At 34.3% G+C, this 13,899-nt stretch overlaps 1 protein-coding gene across 1 annotated transcript in view; it reads left to right on the top strand.

Annotated features, from left to right (window-relative positions):
• KIAA0825 (KIAA0825 ortholog) overlaps nt 1-13,899 on the top strand; it is a 251,533-nt gene that overhangs the window by 202,330 nt on the left and 35,304 nt on the right. The window lies entirely within an intron of this gene.

Raw genomic sequence — 13,899 nt, forward strand, 5'->3', positions numbered from 1 at the left:
TAGGAAAAGAGTAATTGATTTACTAGTTCAAGAAGTAAGGCTAGAATATGTGCTGTTGAAATATTTTAATAGTACTTAACTTGCCAACACTAGATGGCAAGAGACATATTCTATTTAATGTTAAGAAAGTACTATGTGAATTTACCAATATGTGTATCAACTCGGATTTCAAGAGTTTTGAATGGATGACTGTCCATAGCTAGATAAATTTGAATTCCACAGAGCTGAAATGTTAGAAATTAGCTGCGTGATGTATGAACCCAAATAATAGTGTTCCTGATGTAGGAAAAGGTGATGGAAATTAAACATCTAGTTATGCATAGTGTGTCTGCACAATGTGCTGCATGCACCGCATGTGTTAGAATTTCTTCTCAGTTCTTTTTTTAATCTTTTATTCATAGCATTGCAGGTGATGAAAAATTTATGCCTTGAGTCTGGCATTGAAATTAAATGCAAAATGAAAACAGAAGCAGTTTATACTGACAGCTTAAATATCTTTATCTAGCATACGGTTGCACTATAAAAATCACTGGGTGACTTTTAAAATCTCCCACGAGCAAAAATGCAAACATTGCACAATAAAGGATAAAGTTAGGACTCTCTATATATATTAACAGAAAAGTTTCCATTCATTATTATTCACTACTAATTTTTCAGAATAATCTCAGAATGTCAGGTGAGTGTGAATGTGGATTCCTACACAGTCGAGCTATTACATGACGTAGAGAAAACAGTTGGGGTTTGCATTACTTTTTACGGAGACAGTTTCTGTACTTACCTTATTTTAAATTGAATGAAAGGCATACATCTTGTACTTGCATACTGCTAGAGTAAAAGGTTAATTATTTAGGTGAATCAGTTCCTGAATAGTGACGGTCACTGTTCATGTATTCTGTAGTAAGAGTATGATTACCAAGAAACATTTGCACATTTTTAAAGTGTCAATCTGTATAACATATACATAGAAAAGTATGAAACAGATTTTTAAGAAGCAATTTTTATTGTGGTAACTTCATCCATATTGTCTATATTTAAAATGCTGGTTTATTTTGAGTCATTCAATCACTTTTTGAGGTATGTATGTGCAATGGAGTATTGGCTGTGTTTTTTCTTCTTGTTTTGGCTTTTAATGTATGTATTTTTACATATGTCATTCCAAGACACTAAATATAATTTTAAACCAAAATTAATATCAAGAATATAATTGCTCTGAACTTTTGTGAGTGGTGCGTTTTTCTGCATCGTGAGATTGATGTGTGAAGAAAAATAATCTATTTTAAAAATATTTTAATAACTGAAATGTAAAATTTTCAAATCTATTTGCAATCACATAGAGTGCTAACAGTAAACTACCAATTACATTTTCATATGTAGAAGCCTGTTCTCCAGTGTTTACCAGTTTTATATGCAGTCTCTGATTTGTGGCTTTTTACAGTGCCTTATATAAACGTTAGTATGTATAATTATGCAGATAATTTTATACAATATTAATTGTGCTAAGAGTGTACTGAAAGTCTGTTTAATTCAGTAATTCATTTGCATTTTAATGATCCTAACAGCATAAGGTTACAGAGTAAAATTGAAACATCTCAGTGACTGTTACTGCAGCATGAAAAGAGTTGAAGCTCTTATTTTGTGCTCTTAAATCTACTAAATATATCACTAGCAAAAATCACATTTAAAACACATATTCAATGAGTTACCAAAATCAGCCCTAATATACCTTCAATTATATAACAAAGGATATATTCAACATTTTAGAATTTGGTATCTGTGGCATTTGATTGCTGCTTTTAATTTGAGCACTGAAAGCATTCAGCACTTGACCAGATAATTCTAGTTGTGATGGTAGACTGAATAAAACAAATTTACTTTAGGAAAGAGGTGGAAATATCTTTCAGTGGTAGGAAGGAACATGGGAAACAATTTTTTTGGTTTATTTTTTAATGGGATCTTTTAAAGACTTAAGATACAGTCTGGAGGGGGTTTTTTATACTACAGGAGTGAATGTGCTAGCTCTCATAAATACAGGGAATAACATATTCTGTTGATCTGTATCAATATATTTTAAGTTAGCGATGTAACATTTCTCTCCTTTCCTTTATCATATACAGATTTAATATCAGCATGAATAAATCTAAATTGTTTGCTTCTTTCTTCCTAATTCCTGAAGCAATGTAAAAGCCTGGAGAGGTTTGAAGTGACAGGATTACAAGCAGTCTTTTGCATACATGGCCTTTAGGGATGAGTGGCTACCTTGCATCTAATAAACAAGAAAGTGAATTCGTTGAATAATGAATTAAGTGGCATAAGTTGTGATAACAAGGAGCAAATGTAACTTCAGACGAATGGTATTTGCTTTGTGTGGGGTTATCTGAGAGGGCTGATGCTTCGCCAAGGGATATCGAAAAAAGGCTCATTATATTAAGATGTTCTTTCACAGAACACAGACGAAAATGATCTTGCAATTTTTTCGTTTGCTGAGCTCCTTTGTGTGCCTCTATCAAACCAACCGTCTCCACCAGGGGGATAACTGGGATTCTTTTAGGCTGCTGAGTTTTGTTTATAATGAAAATTCCTAGTGAGTTTTAGACGGGTCACCCAACAATTAAATAGAGATGTCTAATTGGTTGATCCATATTAGGGTCAGCAGCTGGTTACAGAATAAAAGCTCACAGTGCCCCACTTGCACAGTTCTGAACCAAATTAAATTATTAATCTACACTCTGCTTCAATGTAGCTTCGCAGGGATCCCTAACCTGCCATACCGAATAAAGCAGAACTACTACTTTACATTTTCATTATGATGAATTATATTTTAAATTGCAAATACATTCCCATTTAGCTCACACAGAATATCACATTCAATATCTTGAATTTATTCAGGCAGTTACTGTTTATGTTTATTTTGTTAATTCTGGTTATTAAATGGACCTGGGAACTCATGGGCATACAGTTAGTATAAATGAAGAATTGAAACAGTCAAAATATGAGAGTCTGAAGGAACTGAAAGGAAAACGTTTAGTTTTCTTCAATTGATATTTTTCAAATTGAAAAGGATTTTACGTGTTGAAATGTGCTCTAGGTTAATTCACAACTAAACACAATCGTCTTCGTAGTAGCAATGAGAAAACAGGTCTTTTCTGTCATTATGCGTTTATTTCAATTTCATTTTATTTAATTACTTAAAGCTGATGAGCATAATATGTTAGAGTACACTTTCAGCAAATTATTACTGTATGAAGAGAAATGTATGTTCTTGAATGAAACTTGTAATTTTTTTTTTTAACAGTTACACTTTGTAAAGAGCAACAGCTGAGGTGTATCTGAATCTGTAATATTGCATTATTCATTCTAGTCCAGTGAGAAAGATTATAACATGAATAATACTTTGTGAAATAATGGTAGGAAATATCCAGCTATGTGCTTTTTCTTTATTTTTCAAATAAGTGTTTAAAGATACCTAGTGCCAGTAGCCAGTGGATTAAGTGGTTGTGGTGCTAGATATTCTTACTTTATAAAAACAAATGAATTGATACAGACTGCCTTTAAGAATAAAAAAGTATGTCTTGGTTGTAATTTCAATAGAATGAGGTTTCAGGCTTTAATGTCACTTTAAATGGAGTACGCTACTTGTTGAGAAGTGGTATGGGAAAGAGATAATCCAAAGAGATTGCTGTTTAAACGTTATCTTGAAATTTGGTCAGCTATACTAACAGTTCTGCATGGTGGCTTACACTGATGTTGGGCCCGGCCCAGTTCCAGTGATGCTACCGTATGAGCAGATTAGTCCTGTTGAGCCTATGCATGAGCTATATACCACTGAAGTTGTCACAAATGTAATACAATATTGCAGTTTACAACTAAACTAGGTATTAACAGCTGTTTCTTATGCCATGAATCTCCAAATGTAGAAGATCCTGTGATCACAAAATGGTTTTGCATACAGTTTCAAATAAACTTGTTATTCTGCTCTTCGATTACAGATTTTAAACTTATTTGATGTTGATTAGCTTCCTTTGGTCTTGTTTTGTTTGTGAGGATCTACTCCTTTTTTTTAATTTCTTTTTTCAAGTTAATCAAGATCAGAGAAAAATCATGACCAAGTTAAATGAATCATAGGTACAGTGTCAGATGAAGTGCAAAGTAAAGGAGGGGAAAAATGTAGAACATTCATATACTTTCCTCAATTCTTAGTGTATTAGCAATATTAATTTAGAAGAAGAATGGTAATCTCTGTTAAAAGTGAGGTTGCTGTCAAAAAGAAATTAGAGTATGTAAAAAGAATAGGCTAGAGAATAATGCAGAAATATCATTACAGAAGCTCTGTCTCATTTTGAATGTTATTTCCCGTGTTGGATACCTCTCACAACGGATGTAATAGACTCAGAAAGAGCAGTGCAAGGTTAAAGTTTGTATTGTACCTGAAAACAATGTTTCGTCACACTTGAAATATGTGTGTAACTAATGTAAAAAGGTAATAGTCTGTACTTCCATTTTCACTAATACAAAAGAACACAATGGAAATGGAAAGATGGTAAATCTATATCTGGTATAAAATATATTTTTATGCAGCACAAAACTAGCCCAAAGGTAATTGCCACACAATGTAAGCAAGTTAGTAAGCAAGTTAGATCTGCAAAGGAGAGAACGCTTTTGTGTTCAGGACCATGCATTTTAATATGTAGTGATAAAGAAGGCACAAACTGGATAGATAAAAAGTAGATCTATGTTGTTCTCTAAGTAGTTATGATTGGGCAAGGTGTTTTGTGGAAAGGGATGTCATCATCCTACATCCTTCTAGATTTTTCTTTTTTAAAATGTTTCTGGAAAAAAAAAAATCTAAAGAAACACCACTTTCTTGTGTTATCTAAAATATGTTCATGCATAGACTAGAGCACTGTACTATGTCTGTCTTCTGTGGCTGGTTAGGCTTTCCATACCCCTTACTATCCGTTTTCTGCTCCTCTCCAAACTTGTAAACCATTTGCAGTTTATTCAAATTACTGTATTTACTCCATATGTATAATTCTGTGACTTTATCTTTCTATTCTCAAAGTAAGAAATTTTTCCACCCTGTCCATATTCTAAGCAGTTTTAAACTACTTTAGTTGTCATTGATAGGCAACTTTGCCACACCAGCAGACCTATGAAGGCTGCTGTTTTTATTGAGGTTCTCCAAGAGATTTTATATTTCTTGCTGAGGTCCAGTATGATGTAACTCTGTTTTTGTTGTTAGTTACACTATCTATTTAAAATCTAATTCACCTATAACCATATATCATTATACCTCTTGACTTCAGCATACACCTACCCTGGCTTGTGGATAAATAAAAATGAGGTTTAGCTCCTGTCTGCTAGTTTCTCCTTCATAAGGACAAATTTAAGAAAGGAAGAACAATTGGATCAATGCTAGGTAGATATATTGAATAATCAGCTATTTAATTTATACTTCAAAAGTTTAATATCAAAATACTTCTAAATGTAATGTTCCTATATTTAATGCGACTGCTCTTATCAGCCTATGAGAAAAAAACTCAGTTTGCACAGGGTAAAAGATTTATAGTTTTTATATACTTAAGTGCTTGCTTCCTTAAAATGACTACATGGTCACAATGGTGAAAATATGTGACACTGTTAGATTTCAGTGATGTTTTCTGAATTGTTCTCAGTTTTGAGTACCATTATATATAAAAGCTAGCATAACCTGTATGGATCCAAAAGAACTATAGAAGTCTGTAATGTCTGTATGGATTAGTTTTTGTTTTCATTAAAATAGGCTTTCCAGGGATAAAATTTTGAATTATTTTTGAACAAGAACAAATAGAAGAGTCCAGTCAGAATCAAAGTTTCCAAACAGCACACTTATCAGAATCAGGAGTGCTGAGAAGCAGAATGTCTTTCTGTTCTTACATGTAAAACCACTACAATGCATACTCTTTTTGGTCTGTGATAATCTGGTTTTAGATATTTTTTATCAGTACTGAGAAATGTAACTATTGTTTTTCCAAACCAGAAGATTTTGAAGCATTTTCAAGTAGAGTTCAGTATAGAGCATCTCAGAGATGATCTTTGCATGGCTCCTGGTTCATTTTTACTCATACGGAAAGCTTTCATTTGGTTCATTTTAGCAATGTTGTACTTCTGTCTCGTGTTCACCAACCCAAAGATTCATGTTCAGCATAAAAATCTTTTCCATAAGAAATAATGAGAGATGTGAGGCATTCAATTCATAGTCCAACTAAAGTGTAGGAGCAGCTCAAATAAGCTTGCATTATCGCTGAACTGACAAAAGATGAAACAGTTGGATTTTATCAAAATCATGGACAGAAATGGGCTTTTTTCTTTTAGCTCTGTTCTTTACTTTAAAAGTAAGAAATTTTGGTGGAAGAAAAAATTCTGTGAAAGACTTAACTTATGCTTGAACAACGTTTTCTATCAAGATATGTTTTCAATAGAATCTATGAAGTTCCATGTCAGCTCTGCTCATTAATGATGGTTAATGTTATCAGTGTTTTTCATTTTAATCAACGATGTAATTTTTAACTTGCTGTTCATTACAATGATATTTTACAAAGTAGCTCTTTGTGACATTCTGAGAGAAATTTGGAATGTTTCCATGATTATAAGCTGAACAGCATTATCAAAAGTAGACAGATCTTATACTACTGAATACTCGTAGGTGTGTTCTGAAAGCAAGTTACTCATAAAGATGATGTTATCTTCATTTTCAAAAAGTTAGTGCTAATTGCGAAGATGTATTTGTTTCCCCTCTTGGCCAAGAAAACAGCTCAGATTAAAACATTTAAAGTGAAAAGCATGAGTAGGAGAAAGCAGATAGTTCTATTGAGTTTGACAAAGATGTGGTTCCAGAGACTTGTGACTTTGACTCAATGCAACTCGCAGTATTAATAGCTGTGCAGGCTCCTCATGAAAAAAACCTGGAAGTACCAATGCCCAACAGGAAATTTTGGTCTTTTTTCTTGAAGTAGACCTTCTTCTAGATTCAAAGAGAAATTTTGCTTAATATAATTTCCTTAAAGTATACCTTGACTTCTGATAAAAATGATCAACTGATAATTTTATTTTTAATAAGTAATTTTCAGTTCATGTACTTCATTATGATTGAAATTGTAAATGTCAATTTCTTAGCTAGGGTCTTATTTTTATCATTTATAACATGCTGAAGGTCTAAGAAGGGTTTATTTTCACCATCCTTGCTGGGATTTTCTTTCCATGTGAGCTTTGAGAAGTGAGAGATGAGTATTTTTAGGATGAAAATCAGCATAAGCCCAGCTCATTGATGGATTTCCCATCCTTGTCCACACTTTATTGATGTTTCAGAAAGGAAATCACCTATATCAAAATTTAAGTGAAGTGCACTGACTAGATTATGATAAAGCACATTTCAAATTACCAATTTGTGATAGTTTCTTTTCTATTCTCTTTAACTTGCTGGTTTTTTTCCTAGCAAATGCATAGAATTAACTTGAAGTACTACATCCGATCACTGTAAAATACTAAAAATACTAAGAAGAAACACCAGACAACTGAAATGTCCAAAAATGTTTGCAAACACCAACTAGTTGATACTAAGTCTGCTTGACATAATGTTTTAAACAAGACAGATTCTACTGTATTGAAACAAGTAGGCTATTAACAGGACCAGATATTCTGGGCAGCCGAGTAAATCCAACATTTCCTTAACATGGTAGCTTTTTAATAAAAATAGTAATAATATCAAGCAATAGTATAATGTCTATGCACATAATATCATTATAGGAACTGTCGTCAATTTAGATTTCTTTTTCAACATTAGCACCATTACTTTATATATAATATTTAATTATTTGGAGAGGCTAGCTCTTAATTAAAATAAAAGCTATGGGAAGATAATATAATATACCACAATTGAATTTACTTCATATTTGAAAATGGATCGTAAAAGTTCCTAAGAAATCAGAAAATATTCTTTAACAGCATCCCAGCCTTTTTTTAGTTCAGCAGGTAGGTTTGGGATTAACTCATTTTTCTGCTTTGTTTCGTCTTTAAGTGTCAGAAAATTCCTCTGAAACCTCAATAAGCACAAATGCTTATTTTTGCATAATCATACAAAATGTCAAAATATTATTTTACAGTATTTAAGTAGAAAGTTTGATCTCAAATGCTACTTGATAAGGTGCCTGCTAGATTTTAGGCAGTTGGTTTTAATTTTTGTGGGTAGCGTGAGGTGTGCTTTAACTTACCTTAAGTTTTGACAATCGTGGAAGAAACCATCAAGTGAAACATGCTTTAGTACATGTTATTCTACTGCAAACCTCTATGACACATATTTATTTCTTGAATATTTTCATGAAAGTATTGAGACTTGGTCATATCACAGCATTCTGCAATTCTGTTGAGTCTCTTCATCTCCGGTGTGGATGCCAAGGCCAGGTTATTGGCTGCCAGAAAGGAAACTCCAGCAGCTTTGTCATTCAGTACTCTCTGCCACTGAAGGGACCTCTCAATTCTGGTTCCATATCAGAAGAACAATTGTGACAGACTCACATGCATCTCTTAGTTTTAGTTTAACTATTTTTTCTGAACTGGAGAGTAAAAGCTAAACAGATGTAGCCAACTGTAAAAAAAATGAACCCTCTTAACTAAGTCAGATATGTGCCTTTCTTTGAGAAAAACAAAGTGTGATTAGAATTTAAAGACATTTACCACAGGAAACCATTTTAGGATGTTATAGAAAGGATATTTGTTAGTGTAATTTTACCTTAAAAGACCATTAAATCTTGGCTGCTGTTTCAATAGATTGATAATGCCGATGTTATTATACTCCTAATTTTCTCGTATGACAGATAGTAACGAAATATTTGTTTTCTTTTTGCTGGAAAGAAATCTAGTTCACATTGAGTGAAAAACTTAGCACTCAGGTAGGTCCAGTAGTCTTGACTAGTAACTGTTGACTCTAACAGATAAACACACTGGATCTTGAAATCAAGACAGAAGAATTCAAATTAAAATGAAAATTATTCTCTGACATATCTAAAGCTGAGAAGCAGTTTTTCTGCTGCAATTTTCTTTCCATTGTAATGATTGATTTCTGTCACTGGTTTTTAAAACCTTTGACATGAAGCAACCAATTTCTTCTGTTTAAATTATTTTGTATCTTTTATAATAATAATAGTTGCTCTCAACAATCATAGGGAAAAAAATTATTCCTTAATTTGCTAGAGTACAGAGTGGTTTTGTCAAGAATTAAGTAATGGGAAGGTTTATACTGTTTTCTGGTTGGAACTGGTAAGGTCTTTCTGAAAGACGTCTGAGATCTCTTTAGAGTGTTTCACTTAGAACTGATCAAGAGAGTTAAATCAGACATGGACTTGACACTAATTTCACAAAAAAATTCACAGATCACAGTGAGCATATCTCTGAAAGAAGAACAAGAAATATTAGAATATATATATTCTTTATCAATTCTGACAGTACAGTCTTAGAGTTATTAAAAGTCAAAGAACTGAGCAGATGTCTAGCAGTGCTGAATTATACAGTCTGAATAACTTTTATAACTAGCAGATCCAGTGCAATCTTTTCTTGACTGTTAAATGTCTGTCAATAAATCCTCATGCTTAATATCGAGTGGTTAACAGAGGCAGCTGTGTACTGTTCATGCTTAATAGAAATGAAAAATTAAGATTTACATATAACAGGTAAATTTTGCAGCTTTACAGAAATTGTATGATGTATAATGGGTTTCACTGTATTATTAATGAACATTCAGAAAGATTAGCAGTGGATGAAGTATATTGGGGAAATGATTGTAAAATACCTTTGCTGGTTTCTGTCTCTTTTATAGCAAATAGAGGCTTACTAAGAGAAAGACCAGAAATTATTTTATTAACTTCCTAGTACTCCTGACCATATTTTGACTTTTTGGTAATTACAATAGTTGATGCAGAAATGTGTGGATATAATTTTTTTCCAAGATTTTGTCAATAATCTGCTTTCCTGGTATTATTTTTGTACACACTGGGAAATACTGGCAACTTTTAATCTGCATTTTAGAGTGCAGAATACAATACTTAAAGATATATATCTGTGTAAGAATTTAGATAGAGTAGCAGATAAATTTACCAAATAGGTGTAAAATATATAAACTATAAAAGCTTTTACTGTAGAATGAAATAGAAAAGTTTGGCTTACACTAAGCTCTTCATGCAGCTGCCCTGATTGCAAGGCTCCAGGCATGAGTGATGATCAGCTAAAATAGTTCAGAAGAGTCATTTCTGATAGTATTACTGCAGGGGAAAAAAGAAGGCAAACAAACCAGAAACCTCTGATAGGAATCTAAGACATGACTCAATGAGTGCCAAATTGGGTGGTGTATTACTAATGTTTTATCTTAAAAGTACAAATGAAATCACATGCATCTGAATGCTTTTTCAAGTGTAATAGATGGTCCTAAAGAGTTTGCCAGCAAGGTTTCAAAGTTTAAAGCTTGGGAAGAAAATGAAATGTTAGACTTAACAGAAGCTGGGTGTATTCCACAAAACCACTGTTCAAAGATTTACTTGGTCTGTTATCAACTGATGTGTGCAATGGAGCGAACTTACACAAGTAACCACACTCAAAAGTTCATGTATTCAAGTAAATCTCTTTTAATTTGTAAAGTAAAACAATATTTTGAGTATATTTGTATTTAAGAATCGATTTACAGATAAAGCATTGGGCCATAAAGGCATTTGAGCAGTAAGTACAAAATTGCTGTGACTATCACTGTTGATAATGCATTAGTAGGCAAAGTAGGCAGATTAATTTACTTATGGTAAGCTAAGTGCATTCTTGGCTCGTAAAGGAAAATCATTTGCTCACTTAAGCCAGATATCTGACTTTTGACGGCAAATGTCACTGCCTGGATTTCCCTTTGACAGTTTGGCAACCCTGCACCCCTGTTATAGTATCCACTTATTTGTCTTGTTTTCAGCCAGATTAATCCATTCTGTTTTGACAAGAAGACTGATGGGTAATTGATAACTGTGATAGACACAAACAGAAGAGTTGGATGCTGAATAATTCAGCACTTTTCAGTATCAATAAGAGAACAGGTTGAAGAATTTGTGTCTCTATTTACACTTAAACTAAACTAAGTCAGCCCAGACATTTATGCTGCCAGTCTATCAGAAAACCAAACAGTGTACATTCGGTTTCCACCCGACAAAATGTTTTATAAGCTTGTAACAATATGTGTGAAGCTGCCAGAATAATAAATAGGTACAGCAGCCCATGCATGCTAATGTTATGTTGTAAGCAGTTTTGTTGACAAGTGCTAATACTTCTTTCATACTATCATCAAAAGCAGCTAATACAACAGCCATTATTTGCTGGCTTTCCAAGCAAGACATGATGGATTGTGACCTTAATATGGGTTAGCCGAGTTTTGAAAGTTAAACAACTTGCAATAAATCATAGAATTATTACAATGCAGTTTAATTGGTTAAGGACTGTTTATTTCCTAAACAGGGTGAAAAATTTCTGTTTCGGCACTTTTAATTTGCAAAGTGCATTTTCATTATGAATGGCAGTTTAATATTCTGCTCTTTTGTCATGCAAAATATGCAACACACAGGCAATCTATTAATTGGACAAAAATGCATTGCAAGCGTAAATTATCCTTTATATCATCACTTGTGAGCTTTTAGATCTATTAAATGCATTAAATGGAACATAGTTAAAGGTTTTACAACTTACAGGTTAGTTCTGAAATCTAAGTCAAGCTTCAAGATTATTTTAATGACCTGTATTTTTAGCCAAGTAGAGTAATTAATTAGTGATAAAGAACAATTTAAGTGATAATATTCTTAAGAAATAGGTACACTGATTCTATTGATGAAAAAAAACCCCACAGAAATTGTAACACTTGTCTATATTATTATGTTTCTTCTATTAAAGGCGAGGGGGCAGATGTCTGCCTTGTTTGCTTGCTTTCTCTAAAACAAAATGCCAAATATTGCTGCCTTGAATTTTCATGGTAAAGTTTGGGTAGCCAAGGGGTTGCAGGGGCAGCTTCTGTCAGAAGCTACTAGAAGTCCCCTCTGTGTCCAACAGAGACAATGCCAGTTGGCTTCAAGATGGATCTGACACTGTCTGGAGCTGAGCCCTCCAGCAATAGTGATAGTGCCTCTGGGAGAACATATTCAAGAAGGGGAAAGGGTAACTGCATAACAGTAATGGCAGCTGGGAAAGAGAAATGAGGACTAAGTGAGAGCAAGAACTCTGCAGATGCCAAGGTCAATGAAGGAGGAGAGGAAGTGCTCCAGGTGCTGGCGCAGAAGGTCTGCTACAGCCCATGGTGAGGCAGGCCCTGCCTCTGCAGCCCTGGAGGCCACAGGGGAGCACAGATACACCTGCAGCCTGGGAACCACTCCACACCGGAGGAGGGGGATGCGTGAAGGAGGCACTCTGGGAAGCCCATGCTAGAGCAAACTCCGTGCAGGACCCTGTAGACCCATGGAGAGAGGAGCCTATGCTGGAGCAAGTTTGATGGGAGGGCTTGTGACCTTGTGGGGAGCCCACACCAGAGCAGTCTGTTCCCGAAGGACTGTACCCCATAGAAAGGACCCACATTGGAACAGTCCATGAAGGACTGTCTCTCATGAGAGAGACCCCACGCTGGAGCAGGGGAAGAGTGTGTGGAGTTCTCCTGCAGAGGGAGGGGCAGAGACAAGCAGTGATGAGCTGACCACAATCCCCATTGCCCATCCCTCTGTGCTGCTGCAGGGCAAGAGACAGTCAGGAGTGAAGTTCAGCCCAGGAAGAAGAGAGAGGTGGGGGAAAGCTGTTTTAGGATTTGTTTTTATTTCGCGTTACCCTCTTCTCATTGGAGTGGTAATAAATTAGACTAACCTCCCAAAGTTGAATCTTTTGCCCATGTCAGTAACTAGTGAGTGATCTCCTGCTGCCCTTATCTTGACCTGTGAACCTTCAATTATATTTTCTCTCCCCTGTCCAGATGAGGAGGGGAGTGATAGAGCAGCTTTGATGGGCACCTGGTGTCCAGCCAGGATCAACTCACTCTTATTTTTAAATTATATTATACAGAGTAGTTCAGTAAGAAACAAAAATTGCAGTATTTTTCTCAAATCTTGCATTTAGAATTGTATTTGTTACACTAATAGTCATTTAGGTCATAATGGTCAAAATACGTGTTAAAACAATATACCTTTAGAAATCTGAGAACCTTATGCTAGTATTGCTGAAACAGCTAGAATGGCATGGTGTATTAATCACTCATAATACAGCTTGTTGATGCTATAATTTTATTTAAATAGGAAGTTTAAATTACAATAGATACTAAAGAGACACCTCAGTAGTATACGTTACTTTTAAAAGCGAAACTAAAGAAGTATTGACTAGCTATTCATTTTAACAGAGAAGTTAAAAAGGTGCCTTGCATATAAATTCAGTGAAACAGGCAGAATCTCTAGAATTACCTATTGTCTGAAATAATCTGTTTCCAATAAAGAATAATTTAACATGGCTCGTGACATGAAACAGCAAGAAAGTTTTGTACACTGCACTGTACTGATATATAGCTTTCTTCAATAATTCATTGCTAGCCTGAAGTTCAATTTGGAGTGTACGTTATTTCTGCTTTATTTATGTCTCACAAACCACTAACATTTTTTAGTTGTGCAGTAGCTTTCTTTTAAAAGAAGCAAGCCAAATTATCTCTGAATGTAGTCTTAACCTTTGATAAATGACAACGGTGATTCCGTTATCTCTCACACCCACCACTTGGAATCAGGATCTGGAATATGTGAGCTAATTAGCATAGAAGAATGTAAAGATCATTGCAAGTACTTGAGAATGAATGTTGCTAACATGGAAAGATGTGCCTTCTGTTTGGCA

The sequence above is a fragment of the Colius striatus genome, chromosome Z, assembly GCF_028858725.1.
Source record: "Colius striatus isolate bColStr4 chromosome Z, bColStr4.1.hap1, whole genome shotgun sequence".
Lineage (NCBI taxonomy): Eukaryota > Metazoa > Chordata > Aves > Coliiformes > Coliidae > Colius > Colius striatus.